At 42.6% G+C, this 20,031-nt stretch overlaps 1 protein-coding gene across 5 annotated transcripts in view; it reads left to right on the top strand.

Moving 5' to 3' along the window:
• The window catches only part of LOC126035444 (F-BAR domain only protein 2-like), a 131,304-nt gene that overhangs the window by 10,716 nt on the left and 100,557 nt on the right, over nt 1–20,031 (top strand). The window lies entirely within an intron of this gene.

Here is a 20,031-nt window from a genome sequence, read left to right as displayed (position 1 = left end):
GAGCTATTCCATGCTCAGTATGTAAATGAAGAGCGGGGGGGGGGGGGCGGGCTCTTGGTTTTCATGGAGTGTTGGGTTCCAGGTGGTGAGCAGTTGCACTGTGTATCGCTCGTTTTGTGTATTCTTTTATTAGTACCGTTGTTGTTGTTGTAACTTCTCTTTTTGTGCTGTCCCAGTAAATTGTCCTTATCTCAAGCCACGAGGTTCCGGTTTCTTTTTTTTTTCCTTTCCTCCTTTCTGATTCTCCTCCACATCCCACCGGAGGGGGGCGGGGAAGAGTGAGCGAGCAGCTGCGTGGTGGTCCTTTGTTACCAGCTGGGCTGAAACCATGACAATCCTTTCTGACGCCCAACATGTGGCACGAAGGGTTAAGATAACGACAGATCTGGCCAGAGCGTGGTAAACCAAATTTGTTATATGCATTTCTTAGAGTAGTTAAATAGCTGCTAGTCACAATGTTGGTTTATTTGTTCATGTGGTGGCGTTGTGTAAGTTCTTATATGCTCTGTGTATTCCTTGTGGTTATGTTTATCACCTCTGGGAGAGGGATCACGATTATCATTTTGCTATGCTGGGCAATATCGACTTATGAAATGATTACATCACTGGTCATGAGGTTAAGCTGGTATGCAGCAGTGATATCATTGCCATACTTTGGGCACCTTCTATTGGAATTTATTGGTAATTACACCCAATCCATGGGGAAGTTGGGGGGGATACTTCCCCCTGTTTGTTCACGTCCCTTTTCTCCTTCTGGCTAATTACAACAGCTTTTGAGAATTTTGAATATCCTTGGGATGCGCAAGCCAGCATGCTGTTAGTGCTATGTCTCCTGAATATGTTTCAAGTCTTGTTTAGGGCTACAAAAAGGTTTTTTAAAAATACCATCCAGAGATCTGCCCCAAGGGTGGCAATTCATGGGTGGCATGGCATGTGGGAGGATATGGGCAGGTATGTAGAGAACTTCTCACCTCCAGTGGCTTGGAAGTTCACTCCCAAACAACTACATGTTATAAATTAATTTAGTCCCAAACAGGATTCTAAACAAAGTTAACAATTTTTTAAATGAATAAAGGCAAGCAAACAGCGCTGGGCACGCTGGGAGCTTCTGCTCTACCAAGACGTGGGCCGTGAAAAACAAGACAGCTTCTTTTATAGTCTAATGTTCGTTACATATTCATACTAGGTGTGTTCTTCTCCATCTCCTGGTTTTGTGGGTGCTTAGAAACTTATCTCTGACCAGGCTCCCCGCTGTTCCGTGCCAGACAGCAGACATCCTGTGTAACAGCCGACACCTTGCACAGCACCAGCTGCTGTCACCAGAACCCAAACAAGTTCACAACAGACACCTCCCCCCTCAACAAATGCATACAACAAATCGCCCATCAAGACCTTGAGTACTGCAGTCTCTGAGGCTAAATATACATCTAAATGCCTCAGTTCTCCCCTAGGATCTTTTGTTTAACACTGTGCAGTTAACAGCAAAACCAGAACTATATACATATCATCTGTCTCCTCCCGGGCCTGCAGTTATACAAGGACCGACTAAAGATTACAGATACAGTGAGGGTCACATTTTATTATGCGGCCCTAGCATCATATATATTGACACGAATCAGATGAACATATTTCACATACGGAACCCTCATGAAGTGGTAGAATATTTGAAAGGAAAATGCTGTGGCTATTCCAGAGACACACAACTTCCTGCACTGTGCTGGGCCCTGGCCAGTATCTACCAGGCACTGCTTGATATTAGGCAGCACCCTCAGGGGGAAGAGAGGGAAAACAGAGTGACAGGCACCGTGGCTACACCTACCCTGGTGACAGGCACTGCAGCTGAACCAGAGGACCAACCTGTGCCAGTATCAGTCGCCCCTGTACAGAAAAAGAAACACACAAAGAAATCAGTTTGCTTAGTGAGGGATGAAAGTGAACCAGGGTCATCACAAGAACAGGAGGAAGAGGCAGAACCTGAAATAATCACCCGATCTCTATCCTTGAGTGAGTTGTGCGACATGGGAAAAGATTTTGGCTGCCACCCAGGTGAGCACATTGTTACCTGGCTGCTCCGATGCTGGGATAATGGGGCCAGTAGTTTGGAATTAGAGGGTAGGGAAGCTAAGCAGTTGGGATCTCTGTCTAGGGAAGGGGGCATCGACAAGGTGATTGGGAGAAAAACACAAGTCCTCAGCCTCTGGAGGCGACTTCTGTTAGGTGTAAAGGAAAGATACCCCTTCAGGGATGAAGTTACATGTCCCCAAGGCAAGTGGACCACCATGGAGAGAGGTATCCAGTACCTGAGAGAATTAGCCGTGCTGGAGGTGATTTATAATGATCCAGAAAATGTGCAGTCACCCACAGATCCAGATGAAGTCCAATGCACACAACCCATGTGGCGGAAGTTTCTACAAAGTGCACCACCAACCTATGCCAACTCATTGGCAGTAATGTCCTGGAGAGAAGGCTATGGACAAACGGTGGACAAACTGGCTGTCCAACTCCAGCAATACGAAGGAAGTCTCTCTTCCTCCCTACGGGCCTGTGTCTCAGCTGTAGAGGAATTGTCCCGAGAGTTCCAGCAATTGAAAGTGGATATGTCCTTCTCCCCACCTGTACAGGCCCACATTGCGGCTATTGGGAGTAAGCATTCCTCTGCCCAAGAGAGCGGAGAGAGAAAGCACAGACGACAGGCTGTCCGGTGGTTTTACCTGCGTGACCATGGAGAGGACATGAGGAAGTGGGATGGAAAACCTGCCTCAGTCCTAGATGCACGGGTACATGAGTTGCGAGAAAAAGCAATCAGAAAACAGGATTCTTCTTGGAAAACTGCTGCTCCAGTTTCCCGTGAGCAGTCCCCCAGATGCAGTAGATGGGCTGATCTCATTTCTGATCCCCTTGAAGGGACTTCTGATTCACGTGTGTGAAAAGTGAGTAACGGATATTCTAACCAGGATTAGAGGGGCCCTGCCTCCAGACAGGTAGAGGAGAGGGACAACCGAGTCTACTGGACAGTGTGGATTCGATGGCCTGGCACATCAGACCCACAGGAATATAAGGCACTAGTGGACACTGGTGCACAATGTACTCTCATGCCCTCAAGTTATAAAGGGGCAGAACCCATCTGTATCTCTGGTGTGACAGGGGGATCCGAAGAGCTAACCGTATTGGAGGCTGAAGTAAGCCTAACCGGGAACGCATGGCAGAAACACCCCATTGTGACTGGCCCAGAGGCCCCGTGCATCCTTGGCATAGACTATCTCAGGAGGGGGTATTTCAAGGACCCAAAGGATTACCGTTGGGCCTTTGGTATAGCTGCCTTGGAGATGGAGGGAACTGAACAGCTGTCTACCTTGCCCGGCCTCTCTGAGGACCCTTCGGTTGTGGGGTTGCTGAAGGTTGAAGAACAACAGGTGCCAACTGCTACCACAACAGTGCATCAGCGGCAATACCGCACCAACCGAGACTCCCTGATTCCCATTCATAAGCTGATTTGCCGACTGGAGAGCCAAGGAGTGATCAACAAGACTCGCTCACCCTTTAGTAGTCCCATATGGCCAGTGCGAAAGTCTAATGGGGAGTGGAGACTACGAGTAGACTGTCGTGGGCTGAATGAAGTCACACCACTGCTGAGTGCTGCTGTACCAGATATGCTAGAACTTCAATATGAACTAGAGTCAAAGGCAGCCAAGTGGTATGCCACAATTGACATTGCTAATGCATTTTTTTCAATCCCTTTGGCAGTGGAGTGTCGTCCACAATTTGCCTTTACTTGGAGGGGCGTCCAGTACACCTGGAATCGATTGCCCCAGGGGTGGAAACACAGCCCCACCATTTGCCATGGACTAATCCAGACTGAACTGGAAAAAGGTGAAGCTCTGGAACACCTGCAATACATTGATGACATCATCGTATGGGGTGATGTAGCAGAAGAAGTTTTTGAGAAAGGGAAGAAAATAATCCAAATCCTTCTGAAACCCAGTTTTGCCATAAAAGAAAGTAAGGTCAAGGGATCTTCCCAGGAGATCCAGTTTTGGGGAATAAAATGGCAAGATGGATGTCATCAGATCCCAGTGGACATGATCAACAAAAGAGCAGCTATGTCCCCACCGATTAATAAAAAAGAAACACAGGCTTTCTTGGGTGTCATGGGGTTTTGGAGAATGCATATTCCAAATTACAGTCTGATTGTAAGCCCTCTCTATCAAGTGTCCAGGAAGAAGAATGATTTTAAATGGGGCCCTGAGCAACAACAAGCCTTTGCACAAACTAAACGGGAGATTGTTCATGCAGTAGCCCTTGGACCAGTCCGGGCAGGACAATATGTTAAGAATGTGCTCTATTATCCTGCAGCCGGAGAGAATGGCCCTACCTGGAGCCTCTGGCAGAAAGCACTGGGGGAGACCCGAGGCTGACCCCTGGGGTTTTGGAGTCAGGGATACAGAGGATCCGAGGTATGCAACATATAGATGGGCTTGCGATCGAGGGGTGGACTTGACCGTGGGCACTATTGCACAGGTTATCCATGAATGTGAAACCTGTGCTCTAATTAAGCCAAGCAGCTAAAAGCCGTGTGTTATGGAGGGCAATAGCTGAAATATAAACAGTGGGAGGCCTTGCAGATTGACTATATCACACTCCCACAAACTCGCCAAGACCAGCGCTATGTGCTTACAATGGTGGAAGTAACCACTGGATGGCTGGAAACATATCCTGTGTCCCATGCCACTGCCCAGAACACTATCCTGGGCCTTGAAGAGAATGTTTTATGGCGACATGGCAACCCAGAAAGAATTGAGTCAGACAGTGGGACTCATTTCCGAAACAGCCTCATCGGTACGTGGGCCAAAGAACATGGCATTAAGTGAGTATATCACATCCCTTATCACGCACCGGCCTCCGGGAAAAATTGAACGATACAATGGACTGCTGAAGACTACATTGAGAGCGATGGGGGGTGGAACTTTCAAACATTGGGATACACATTTAACAAAAGCCACCTGGTTAGTTAATACTAGAGGATCTGCCAGTTGGAGTGGCCCCGTCCAACCAAGACTTCCACATACTGTTGAAGGGGATAAAGTCCCTGTAGTGTACGTGAAGAATATGCTAGGGAAGACAGTTTGGGTTAGTCCTGCCACTGGCAGAGACAAACCCATTCGTGGGACTGTTTTTCTCAGGGACCTGGGTACACCTGGTTGGTGATGCAGAAGGCTGGGGAAGTTCGATGTGTACCTCAGGGAGATTTGATTGTGGGAGAGAATAGCCAGTGAATTAGGCTGTATGATATTTAACTGCTAAATAACCTGTCAATCTATGTCATTATATCTATAGTGGCTGTATGTCATATCAAGGGTATTACAGTAAGAATTACCCAAATGACTGCAGGATGGACTTTGAAACTGAGCCAAGTGCAACAGTGATGGAACTTGAACTGGCACCCAGCGATATCATAGAACCATTTAGGTTTGAAAAGAGCTTCAAGATCATTGAGTGCAACCATCAAACATGCCCACTAAACCATGTCCTGAAGCATCCCATACACTTGCTTTTTGAATACCTCCAGGGATGGTGACTCAACCACTTCCCTGGGCAGCCCATTCCAATGTTTGACAACCCTCTCAGTAAAAAAATTTTTCCTCATATCTAACCTAAATCTCCCTTGCCTCAACTTGAGGCCATTTCCTCTCATCCTATCACTAGTTACTTGATAGAAGAGACCAGAACCCACCTTACTACAACCCCCTTTCAGGTAGTTGTACAGAGCTATAAGGTCTCCTCTCTGCCTCCTCTTTTCTAGACTAAACAGCCCCAGCTCCCTCAGCCGCTCCTCATAAACCTTGTGCTCCAGGCCCCTCGCCAACTTGGTTGCCCTCCTCTGAACACGCTCCAGCACCTCAATGTCTTTCCTGTAGTGAGGGGCCCAAAACTGAACACAGTACTTGAGGTGCGGCCTCACCAGTGCCGAGTACAGGGTAACAATCACCTTCCTGCTCCTGCTGGCCACGCTATTTCTGATACAGTCTAGGATGCGATTGGCCTTCCGGGCCACCTGGGCATACTGCTGGCTCATATTCAGCTGGCTGTCAACCAGCATCCCCAGGTCTTTCTCTGCTGGGCAGCTTTCCAGCTGCTCTTCCCCAAGCCTGTAGTGCTGCATGGGGTTGTTGTGACCCAAGTGCAGGACCTGGCACTTGGCCTTGTTGAACTTCATATTGTTGCCGAAAAACTCGGAATAAAGAACTTATCAACACCAATTTAGTGTAGATAAGCAGACACTTCTTTATTGACGGCCGGGTGCGCGGGTGAGTCCTCTCACGAACCACGCACACCGAACACCAAAATCATACACCTTATATTAAACTTATTCATTCATATTCATTAGATTTCCAAGAAATGTTATACATATTCATTAGATTTCTGGGAAGTTATTAGCATATGTTAATGTTCTTTACACATGCGCATTGATGGTCTCTGGTGGTCTTCTATAGCCCTCTGGTGGTCTTCCACAGTCTTCCTCACTTTGTCCGATAGTTGACCTCTTAGGTGATTCTGCGCAGTACAACTTTCGCCATCATATATTTGATTACATAAAATACATTCAATGTTAATTTCCAAATTTAACCTTTTCAATGATTGGTCCTCAATCACGTCACTTTATTAATATTCTTATACTAAGACACTCATTGGCTGATTTCACCTGTTTCCACTACCTGTATTGTTGACCAAAGTGGGGTTTCATGTAACAGAACTAAGGTCCATAACGATCTCTCTCTCAGTCTCTTAAAACAAAACACTACAAAGCTAACAAATCAGTCAAAGTTTCTATGGTTAACTAATTCTAAACAATACTCATTCTTTTATTATTGTGCACAACACACCTTGTATGTTCCTAAATTTCTATGACTATACTGTTATTATAATCTACTCCAAATCACCTTAAATCTCAAACTTGTTAACTAAGATATATATATTTTATTACTTGTTATCTAAATCCTAAATGTTCCTAATAAATGATTTTGGCCAATTCCTCCGGCCTTGGTACAGGGTTATACAGAGGATTTCACAGCAGCTGTTGGTTGTTGGTTAAATATATATATAAAATGCCATAAAAATATATAATTCTATATTCCTATTAAAATTGAATATGATTAATTCTAATAATAACAAATCAATAATAAATCAGTAGCATTTCCCTCTAAATCAGTAACATTTCCCCCCTTTGAAAGTGTTGAAAATTATTTCAATACTTTCACATTATCTACATAACATTTCTCTACTAGTACTTAACAAATCGTTATTTGTTTCAGCATATTGTGGTGGTGGACTGTACTCTGGAAGAACAATTGGAACCTCTCTCATGATCATGCGATTGACTGCAATTCTGTTTGTAAGTTGTCTCTTTAGACAACCATACGTTAGCATGATCATCATAAAAATAATTAACAACAGAAACAGAGTTTTAATTATAGATTTTAACCAAGAACTCAGATTCCATCCTAACCCGCTAAAGATTTTTCCCAGCCAATCTTCTGACATATCCTCTCGAATGGTCTCGGTTTCTTTCTCAATTTTGCTCAATAGCTCCAGATCATGTTCTACGTCTTGAGTAACATTAGGAATATGAATACAACAATGGTCTAATCTATCCTTAAGGTATCCACACACTCCATGTTCTTTAAGTAAAAGTAGGTCTAGGGCCATTCTATTTTGAAGAGTCATCCTGGAAGTTGCCTGCAGTTGGATATTTAATTCCTTAAACCCTTTCTTCGTAATGTTCGCCAATTTTTCTACCTGACCTGTTAGATGATAAAGCCATTCTCTATTTCTGTATGAAGCTATGGGGTTCAAAAGAGATTCAAGAGCCCAGCCAATTTTTACTCCTGTTGATGGTTCATTCCATATATCGTCACCTGTTTCAGACCTCTTAGTCCGTTTTAACCTTAAATTCTCCAAAGGCCCTTTGAATGGTGATTTCTTCCAAATCGGACACAATGTTGGCATGCCTAAGCTAATTTGCTTTACTGTACCATCCAGTGATAATTGAGTTGTCCAGGTTCCATCACTTAATGCCCAAACTAAATGTCCTGGACTCTGAATGGTAATTTTTCTACAACTAAAAAAGGTTCCCCTTTTAGGTAGGAATGTTTCAGTTAGTTTGAGATCATTTTTAAGTCCTCTACACAAGCAGCCATATTTCAAGGCCGCAGCCAAAGGGGGAATTCTTTCTATTGCTGGGTCTGTAGTACTACAATCATAAACCTTGTCACATTTCCACCAAGATACCATTTTCTCTTTTATCCGCAGTGAACTCGTTCTGTCATTTATAGATGGCCAGGCTGTAACAACTAATCCATCCCAAGTAATACACCAAGAAGTTTTGGCCATATACTGAAATTGAAACATTATGGCCATAGACCATATCGAATCCCAGCTAACTGGGTTTCCAGGGATGGTCTGATTAGTCTCATTACATTTCCATTCCATAATACTCCGACTTTCGTTAGTTTTGACTTGTACATCATACGAGCACCATCCCATAGGACTACCCATAGCAAACATATCTCCTAAAGGGGAGGCCGGGGTGAATTGATGATTCAATAATTTCAGACAATCTACTTCCCTGCCCATCCATTTCCATTGTTTTCTGATAACTTTTACCTGCTCAAACCATTGTGTCACTGGCACTTGTTTACAGTGAGTGGTTTCGTTTTTGTGTTCCAGGATGGTTAAATTCATGGTTAAAATTCCCCAAGGGATAGTTTCCCCTACTGCTCTTGGTATTGGTAAACAAGCAGTGATCTGAGTAACATTTTGTAAATGGGCAAATCCTTTAATCAATCCTAACATCAAATTTTCCTCAACCGATTTTTCCGGAATGCCAATCAATTGCTCTGTTTCTATTTGTCTCTTGTTCCTATTCATCAGTTCCGTCCAGGTTTCCACCAACACTATCTGCCAAACTATTATGAATAAAACAATCACAAACTGATATGAATAATTAGACATGTTTTAGAGTCAGTTTCAAAGTCTTCGGGTTACGGCTGATGATCTTCCATGTAGCAGGTGCTTTCTTCACTCGAGTGTAGTGTATCCAAGCCTCTGATTCGGCAATCTTAATCGCCGTGAAGGTGGTTAACAGTACCTGGAAAGGTCCTTTCCAACGTCCTTGCAAGGGTTCAGAAGCCCACGTTTTCACGTAGACATAATCTCCTGGTTGGAAGTCATGGACCGGAGCTTCCAAGGATAATGGTCTATTCCACACTACAATCCTCCGAATCACGGCCAAAGTTTTTCCTAGGGAAAGCAAATAGTTATACACATCTTGTTTTCCTTTTACATGCATATTTGGGTTTGGTTCCGGGGACTCATAAGGTTTCCCATACAACAATTCATAAGGACTGACTGAGGTTCCACTCTTTGGTTGTACTCTGATCCTTAATAATGCCAATGGAAGTGCTTGAGGCCATTTTAAATTAGTCTCCTGACAAATTTTACTTATTTGCCTTTTTAGAGTTTGATTCATCCTCTCCACTTTCCCACTGGATTGCGGTCTCCATGGGGTATGCAGATCCCATGCTATACCCAGAATTTTACTAACATTTTGAATTACCTCCGCAACAAAGTGTGGACCTCTGTCAGAAGAAATTCCTATTGGAACTCCAAACCTTGGAATTATTTCTCGTAGTAACCACTTTACTACTTCCTTTGTTTGTGTGGAACGACAGGGAAGAGCTTCTGGCCATCCTGTAAAAGTATCAACCCCCACCAGAATGTACCGATATCCATTCTGCCTAGGTAATTCTGAAAAATCTACTTGCCAGTAATCTCCAGGCTCTGTACCAGATTTTATTCGACCCATTTGTACCTTTTTCCTGACCACTGGATTATTTCTCAAACATACTTCACATTTTGCAGTTATCATTTTTACCATTCCTAACATTTTAAGCGATACTACTTGTTTTTGTAAGGAGGATGCTAAGGCTTCTGCTCCCCAGTGACATTCCTGATGTTTCGTTTGAATTATTTCTCTCATCAGAACGGGTGGAAGTACCACCTGTCCTGTAGGTGTTACCCACCATCCGGCTTGATTTTTCTTAGCATTTAATAATTGGCCTAACTTATCATCCTCTTCTGAATATCTTGGTTCCTCCCTGGGAAGAGTTACTGTTTTGGAGGGAATTAGTGCCATTTGCCATGCTCGTTCCTTGGCTACCTTTCTTGCTACTCTATCGGCAAAATTATTTCCAGTAATTTCCTTTGTGTTTCCAATTTGGTGTGCTTTACAGTGCATGATTGCTACCTGATCTGGTTTTTGAACTGCCTGTAATAATTTTAAAATTTCACCTTGATGTTTGATATTTGATCCCTGAGAGGACAACAATCCTCTTTCTTTCCACAGTGCCCCATGGACATGTACCACCCCAAAGGCATACTTTGAGTCCGTCCAAATGTTCACTTTTTTGTTTTCGCTTAGTTCCAAAGCTCGAATCAAAGCAATAAGTTCCGCCTTTTGAGCTGAAGTATTACTTGCCAATGCTTTTGCTTCTATAACCGTGGTATCTGTTGTTACCGCATATCCAGCGTAACGGATTCCTTGTTCCATGAAGCTGCTACCATCAGTATACAACTCCCAGTCCGGTTGCTCCAGTGGTACATCTTTCAAATCTTCACGACTGGAATAAACATATTCAATAGCAGCCAGGCAATCATGTTCCAATTGTCCTTCTTCCTGTATAGAACTTAAAAACACTGCCGGATTTACCAGGTTAGTCGTTTTCAAAATTACATCATCCTGTTGAGTCAGTATTACCTGGTATTTCATCATCCTGCTCGGAGATAACCAATATCCCCCCTTTTGTTCCAAAACTGTTTTCACCATATGTGGGACATAGACTATTATAGTTTTTCCCATCGTCAATTTCCGAGCTTCTTGTATAAGCATTACTGTTGCAGCCACCGCTCGAAGGCAATTTGGCCATCCTTTACTCACTGTGTCCAATTGTTTGGAGAAGTATCCAACCGGTCGCTTCCAGCTTCCCATCTTCTGAGTTAACACACCAAGTGCCAAGCGTTGTCTTTCATGAACGAACAACTGAAAATCCTTGGTTAAATCAGGAAGGCCTAAAGCAGGTGCAGACATTAAAGCACGTTTTAACTCCATAAAGGCCCTCTGCTGTTTTGGACCCCACACAAAGGAAGAGTTCTTTAGGGCTTCATACAACGGTTTAGCTATTAAACCGTAGTTCATAATCCAGAGACGACACCACCCGGCCATTCCCAGGAATGCTCTGAGTTCGTGGATATTTTTCGGCTCAGGTATGCTACAAACTGTCTCTTTGCGATCTTTTCCCAATTGTCGCTGCCCTTTTGAGATCTCAAAGCCCAGATATATCACAGTCTGCCGTGCTATTTGCGCTTTCTTCCTGGATACCTTGTACCCATTTAGTCCCAGAAAGTTTAAGAGATCAATGGTTACCTGTATGCAGGTAAATCTTTCTTCCGTAGCAATCAGGATGTCATCCACATATTGCAAAAGTAGATGTTCAGGCCTTGGTTTGTCCTGTTTCCAAATTTCAAGCTCTTTTGCTAGTTGGTTCCCAAAAATTGTCGGGCTATTTTTAAATCCTTGGGGTAATCTTGTCCACGTTAACTGCATCTTTCGCCCTGTCTGTGGATTCTCCCATTCAAAAGCAAACAGCTTTCTGCTTTCTTTTTCCAAAGGTATACAAAAGAAAGCATCTTTCAAATCAAGCACTGTAAACCACTGATGAGTCTCCTTTAACGCTGTTAGCAACGTATAAGGATTTGCTACCACAGGATATATATCCTTGACTATCTGATTCACTGCTCTCAAATCCTGCACCAACCTATATCCACCTGAGGGTTTTTTGACTGGTAAAATAGGAGTATTATATTCCGATTCACATTCCTCCAAAATTTTGTACTCTATGAATTTATCAATCAATTTCTTCAGTTCCTGTCTAACTTCCGGTTTAATTGGATATTGTTTAATTTTTACTGTTCCTGCATCTTCCTTTAAATCTATTTTTACAGGTGCTGCCAATTTTGATTTACCAGGTATATCTGTTTCCCACACTATGGGAATTACTGCGAATTCCACCTCTGGTGGAATTTCCTGTTCTTCCACTTTCTCTTGTATCATCAGGATTTCTCCGGTTTTTGACTCAGGTATTTTCAAAAAGAGTTCTCCTTCCTCAAACACAATTTGTGCGTTTAACTTGGATAACAAATCCCTTCCTAATAAGGGTATCGGGCATTCTGGTACATACAAAAATTCATGTGTAATTATTTTATTTCCAAACTTCAAGTCCAGGGGTTGCAAGAATGGTCTGTTTTCTTCTTTCCCTGTTGCTCCCACTATGTTCGCTGTTTTTGTTCCAATTTTTCCTTTACAAGTATTTAATACAGAAAATGTCGCTCCTGTATCCACTAAGAATTTAACTTCTTTTTCTCCCAGCTTAATTATAACCAGAGGCTCAGCTGGGTTCCCCTCCGGTCCCCTTCATTCATCCAAAACCATCATTCTGGCTACCTCCTTTTGAATATTTTGTCCCGAACACTGCTCATTTCTGGGACAATCTCTTTTCCAATGTCCTTCCTCCCTACACAAAGCACACTGATTGACTCCTAAGGGGGTGTTAAAATTTCGGTTACTAAAATTCCTAAATCCTTCTCGTCCACTGATACCTCGCCCTTTTCCTCTACCTCGTCCTCTGTCTGCTGTACCTGTCATTACTGCCAATAATCTATTTTCTCTGATTCTCCTTTCCTCCTTTTCCCTGTTATTATATACTTTCCATGCTGCCTCCAGCATTTTATTCAAACTCCTTGAATCCTCTCCCTCCAGTTTCTGAAGTTTCTTTCTTATGTCTGGTGCCGATTGTCCCATGAAAATCAAAGCCAGCTGTATCTGGGCTGCCTCTGTATCTATCTTTAAATCCGTATATTTCCTGGCAGCTTCTTTCAGTCTCTCCAAAAACGCTGATGGAGACTCATTTTTATCTTGTCTCACCTCATATATTTTAGACCAATTCAAAGATTTAGGCATAGCATGTTTAATTCCATATAAAATCCATTTCTGATACCGTCCCAACTTTTCTCTATGTTCCTCCTTATTTGGATCCCACTGCGGATCCCCAGACGGAAAATTCTGCTCTATTGTTCCACCTGTTATTCCACTTACTACAGCCACTTCTGCCTGTGCTTTGCCAGTCTTTAGTACCATCTGTTTTTCTGTATCATCCAACAAATTATCCAAGATCACCTGTAAATCACTCCAATCCGGATTTTGCGTTCTGATTATAGTATCCACCACTCTACCTACCCTCTCAGGATCTTCCCTATATACTCCAGCTGCCTGCTTCCAAGCCATCAAGTCCGTGACCGAAAAGGGCACTTTTACATACACCGGCCCGTCATTCCCAACCCCCTGACGCAAGGGAGCTATTGCCTGTGCCTGCTGTCGAGTCCTCCGAGAAATGGGGGTATGAATTACAACTTCAGATGGTCCTTCCCCCAGATCTTCTATTCCACTGCTTTCTGCTTCCATCCGTTCCCTATGCCCTTGATTCCAATTCCTTCCCCTCCTAGGAGGGGATATATCCAACTCCGGCCCTTCATCTTCTCTGGGAACAATTTTCTCCTTTACACACTCTTTTCCAGTGTCACACGCCAAACAACATTTCTTCCCTTTCCTATTGTCAGATGTTATAGCCATCACCAAATTGTCCCTACTAATTAGCTTACATTCCTCCTGCCAATCCCGTCTCTGTCTTAAATAAAAGAATAAATCCACATATGGCATTTCATCCTGTTTCCCTTCCCTTTTACAAAACAACATTAATTGCAAAATAGTGTTATAATTCAGTGTTCCATTCATAGGCCACCTTTCCTGATCTTCTAATATATACGAAGGCCACCAATTATTACAATATTCAATCATTTGATTTTTCCGCAAATCATCCTGAAAATCTTTCCAGTGTGCTAATAAACATCCTAACGGAGAGTTTTTCGGTATCTTTGCATCAGTAGACAAATTTCCCATACTCCTACTTTTAAATATTCTGGCCAATGCCATTATGTTAATGCCCGATACTAGATAACTATTATATATCAAATATCAAATATCAATATTCAATTTTTAAATGTCCGATACCAAACCAATATCAAATGTCAGATATCAAATAAATATTGATGACAATTGTTGCCAGGTAATGGAGTCCACCTACTCGACTAGGGCACGGACAAAGCCGACTTCCCTAGGCAAGAGTCATAACCAATATCCCCTGGCAAGTTATATATCAAATACCATACAAAATATATAATTACTCAAACCCACACTTCATTCTTCCATACCCCACACTCAGTTCGTGCACGTCTTACACTTACAACACTCACACCCACACCTTTTCACAAAAATATACGTATATTCTTAAAGATTCCTTAAAAATTGGGACTCAAACCCAAAACTCCAAAATGCTTTTGAAGCTGGGACTGGCTTTTGAAGCTGGGACTCTAACCCAGAATCCTCAAAAGTTGTGGGACTCTAACCCACTCCAAAATGCTTTTGAAGCTGGGACTCTAACCCAGAATCCTCAAAAGTTGTGGGACTCTAACCCACTCCAAAATGCTTTTGAAGCTGGGACTCTAACCCAGAATCCTCAAAAGTTGTGGGACTCTAACCCACTCCCAAATTGTCCAACCCAGCAATAGCTTTCGCTTATGTCTTACGGGCAGACGCCTAGGCTTCCACTTCCTTCAGGATCCTTCAGTCCAACCCTGCGCAGCTTTCGCCGCGTCTGACAGGCAGACGATACGGTGGGACTCTAACCCACCGGTGGGACTCTAACCCACTTTAGTGGGACTCTAACCCACTTTAGTGGGACTCTAACCCACTATCCTTAATATAAAAAAGAAAAGAAGTGTCTTACCAAAATCCAGGGGACGTCGCAAAGAGCCTTATGGATCGGGGATCGATGGGTATCCCCGAGAAATCCTCGGTGCCGGCTGGAACCGATCAGGTCCCCGACTCCTCCGGTCTCTCTCAGCGAGGTCCCATCTGGGTCGCCAGAAACTGTTGCCGAAAAACTCGGAATAAAGAACTTATCAACACCAATTTAGTGTAGATAAGCAGACACTTCTTTATTGACGGCCGGGTGCGCGGGTGAGTCCTCTCACGAACCACGCACACCGAACACCAAAATCATACACCTTATATTAAACTTATTCATTCATATTCATTAGATTTCCAAGAAATGTTATACATATTCATTAGATTTCTGGGAAGTTATTAGCATATGTTAATGTTCTTTACACATGCGCATTGATGGTCTCTGGTGGTCTTCTATAGCCCTCTGGTGGTCTTCCACAGTCTTCCTCACTTTGTCCGATAGTTGACCTCTTAGGTGATTCTGCGCAGTACAACTTTCGCCATCATATATTTGATTACATAAAATACATTCAATGTTAATTTCCAAATTTAACCTTTTCAATGATTGGTCCTCAATCACGTCACTTTATTAATATTCTTATACTAAGACACTCATTGGCTGATTTCACCTGTTTCCACTACCTGTATTGTTGACCAAAGTGGGGTTTCATGTAACAGAACTAAGGTCCATAACGATCTCTCTCTCAGTCTCTTAAAACAAAACACTACAAAGCTAACAAATCAGTCAAAGTTTCTATGGTTAACTAATTCTAAACAATACTCATTCTTTTATTATTGTGCACAACACACCTTGTATGTTCCTAAATTTCTATGACTATACTGTTATTATAATCTACTCCAAATCACCTTAAATCTCAAACTTGTTAACTAAGATATATATATTTTATTACTTGTTATCTAAATCCTAAATGTTCCTAATAAATGATTTTGGCCAATTCCTCCGGCCTTGGTACAGGGTTATACAGAGGATTTCACAGCAGCTGTTGGTTGTTGGTTAAATATATATATAAAATGCCATAAAAATATATAATTCTATATTCCTATTAAAATTGAATATGATTAATTCTAATAATAACAAATCAATAATAAATCAGTAGCATTTCCCTCTAAATCAGTAACAATATGATTGGCCTCAGCCCGACGATCCAGCCTGTCCAGATTTCCTCAAGGTGAACAGCTTCAACCTGTTGACTAAGCGCGTGGGTTGCACCAAATATACCAGCCGCAAGCTCCGGAGGCAGCATGCAACAATCCAACACCTTGCACCATCCTGTCCTGAAGGACTGTTACAACAGGTGGAGCCCCAAAGTCATGGACTAAATAAAATTAATGGACACATTAGAGGGATGACCCCCAGACTAAGGGAATACTATTTGTTTGTTGGGGTGTCCATATATATCTATCTATCTATTTCTCAAAGACAAAGAAAGTGGTGGTGATTAATTGGGAAATGTAGGATCTGGGCATGATGTAGATGGTATAGAATAAGGGGTGGATAATGTCTTGGGTTCAGCTGGGATAGAGTTAATTTTCACAGGAAGCTGTGAGGGGGCACAGCCAGGACAGCTGACCTGAACTAGCTAAGGAGCTATTCCATGCCATGTGACATCAGGGTCACTATGTAACTGGGGAGTGAGCTGGGGGGAGGCTCTCTCCCGGTTTCAGAAGTGGTGGAGTGTCCGGGTGGTGAGCAGTTGCACTGTGCATCACTCGTTTTGTATAGTCTGTCATCAGTACTGTTGTTGTTGTAAGCTCTTTTTGTGTTGTCCCAGTAAATTGTCCTTATTTCAACCCACGAGGTTCCATTTTCTTTTTTTTCTTTTCTCCTTTCTGATTCTCCTCCCCATCCCACCAGAAGGGGGTGGGGAAGAGTGAGCAAGCGATTGGCTGTGTGGTCCTTTGTTACCAGCTGGGCTGAAACCACAACAAGGGTTAATTCCAGAGTCCATGTGTGACGGGCAATCTCCTGTTAGAAGGACTGCATAAACCAAGGAACGATGTGTTTCAAGAATACCTGATTCCAGAGAACACATTATGAAGCCAGACAGGGTTCCGGATTTAGTGGAGGGATATCATGCTATTGATGTTTAGTATAAAATGTTTAGGGCTTTACAATCTGCTAAAAAATGATTATTTTTTAAATTATTATTTTAAAACTGCTTAACTGCTTTTATTATTGACTGTTATAAAAGTTTGCCTTGTGTTATCTTTGTGAGTGCCTGGATCTTTCCTTTGAAACCTGCTTTAGTTCTTGTAATCGGTCATTTTTTTATAGTAGTAAGTCATAGACCTATGCTGTATGTCATCTGGCCACATATTTAATTTTATTAGTTTTACATCTATTGTGTTTTGATTTTTCTCCATATTTAGATCAGAAGCTCGCTCACTCTGCTTCTTATCTCCTTTATGTTGTATTCCTTGGGCATGCTCTATTTTATTCATACTGATTCTAAGGTGAAAGATCTTGCGTAAATGGGTAAAAATAACTTGATGCTTTATCTGTCTTGGATTCTTTGCTTTATTATGGTGACATAAATAAAACTTGACAGTTCATTCTACACAAAATTACCAGTAAAAAGAATGTGGTGTTCTAGTTTATTTTTCACTATTAGCTCCTTCAAATGAAATTTTAAATGAGATGTGCTTTTACAATCAATAAATAAAATATTTGGAACTTTCTTCACATATTAACAGTGTTTTAGCTGAAGTTTTTGCTAATTAATTCTAGTCATGTGGCAAGAAGGAAGCAATTTTTTTTTCCCAAGTAAACAAGTTTAAATAACATTTAAAACTAAAGATTAATGACCATCTAGGAACACATGAGGATCCACATGGGCACTTTATCCTCAATGAGAGAGAAAGAAATGTAGTTTCTCTTGTGACTAGATCAGGACATGCCAAAGAGATGTGCACACATCTTACCTACAGCATTTTTGATAAAATATATGAAAAAATTCAGTTCTAGTTAACACAGAGATTCACTAGAATCTTAGCACTAGATTTTAATTTATTTGACAAGGCTTTAGTATATTTCCTGAAGAACAACTTGCCCTGGGATTGGGAAAATCTGTCAGTGATGCAGACCAGCAGCAATAAGTTTAGTTCTTTCCAGTGATCTTCTCCCTGTCAGATATTAAACCTGGTATCCTATCTGTTCCATTGTGTTTTCTTCAGCTCTGCTTTATTGATCTGTCTTGGTATGCTAGGCTGCCATTAAAAAAAAAAGTTGAATGCCAAATAGATGGTTCTTTTCAAGTCAGGGGTGCATCACTGATTAATCTCAGTCTAAGCTAGTGGTAGTTTGTGGCATATAGTTTATAGTTTCAAAGAAATAGATGGACTTTAAATATTTGGTGTCCTCACTTTTGTAAAAATGTTTGTGTGTCCATATCTAGGCAGTGAAGCCCTTCCGCTACCATTATGAGGTTATTGCAGTATGTCAATCTATTTCCCAGGAAATAAATATGTTTCAGTAGCACACATTTATTCACATAGGTCAAATTCTTGATCTCAAAAGAAATTGTATTGGGCAGTACTTCAACAGTATTTTACAACAGTCTGATTGTCTTGGATGTATTGTTTTGCATCTTTGTTTATTGCAAAGAAATTAGGAGATTTTGCACACAATTATCTATTCCCCTCCTGTAGTCTGAATATTATTTTGCAGTACTCTCTTCTGCTAGAAATATGTAAGTGGATGAGCAAGATTCATTAGGAGCCTCCTAGATCTAGTGTTTTTATGCCCTACTTACACCTGATATTCTGAGCTGTTCCCTATGAAAACTAAACTTACATATATTTGCAATTTCTTCATGTTTGCCCTTTTATTCCTTCTGAACATATTGGCCAGTTTCATTCAGATGTGGAGATATAGGAGAGTGAAAACTGGAAATTGCTGGTTAGGTAAAGGAGACACATCTGAGTTGGTGATACTACTTACAAAAAGTTAGAGTACTTCACTGTCAAACATATACAGTTGTCAGCTGGTCAGTCAACATTGCTGGAGTCTCCAGACTAGCCAGAATATTTGCTTTTTTTATGGGAGTGGTGTAAAAGAGAGAGAGGAAAGATGGTTGAGTGTATTTGGATGTACAGACTGCTTAGGGCACAAAGGACATGTCTGTATGAAGCTAGTCTCCATTAGTTGTGCTGTTCAGAATAGTGTTTTGGTTGTGTGCAGCCTAATCAGGTGTTGTGGTTTAAGCCCAGCCGGCAACAAAGCACGAGGAGGCTGCTTGCTCACTCCTCCCCCCCAACCCTGGTGGGATGAAGAGGAGAAAATATAAGGAAAGGCTCCTGGGTCGAGACAAGGACTGGGAGGGATCACTCACCGCTTATGGTCATGGGCAAAAGTCAGGCTCAACTTGGGGAAGAAAAACCAAAATCAATTTAATTTACTACAAATCAAAACAAGGATAATGGGAAGTAAACCAAACCTTAGAACACCTTCCCCCCACCCCTCTCTTCTTCCCGGCTCAACTCCACTCCCGGTTTTCTCTACCTCCTCCCCCCCCTAGCGGCGCAGGGGAATGGGGGTTGGGGTCTGCCGCTCCTTCCTCCTCAGGGGGAGGACTCCTCACTCTTCCCCTGCTCTAGCATAGGGTCCCTCCCACGGAAGGTAGTCCTCCATGAACTTCTCCAACGTGGGTCCTTCTCACAGGCTGCAGTTCTTCACGAACTGCTCTAGCATGGGTCCCTTCTGTGGCATGCAGTCCTTCAGGCACAGACTGCTCCAGTGCGGGCTTTCCCATGGAGTCATGGCCTTCTTTGGGGCCATCCAACTGCTCTGGCATGGGGTCCTCCATGGGCTGCAGGTGGGCATCTGCTCAACTGCTCACCTCCATGGGCTGCAGGGGGACAGCCTGCTGTCTCACCAGGGGCTGCAGGGGCATCCCCTCCTCCAGCACACCTCCTCCCCCTCCTTCTTCACTGACCTTGCTGTCTGCATAGGTGTTTCTCACATTCCAAATCTCCTCCCCCACTGCAGGTTCCCCTTCTTAAATATGTTATCCCAGAGGTGCTACCACCATCGCTGTTGCTGATTGGGTTGGCCTTGG

The sequence above is a fragment of the Accipiter gentilis genome, chromosome W, assembly GCF_929443795.1.
Source record: "Accipiter gentilis chromosome W, bAccGen1.1, whole genome shotgun sequence".
Classification (NCBI taxonomy): domain Eukaryota; kingdom Metazoa; phylum Chordata; class Aves; order Accipitriformes; family Accipitridae; genus Astur; species Astur gentilis.
The sequence above is the reverse complement of the archived record's forward strand: the minus strand, read 5'-3'. Positions and strand labels throughout refer to the sequence as shown.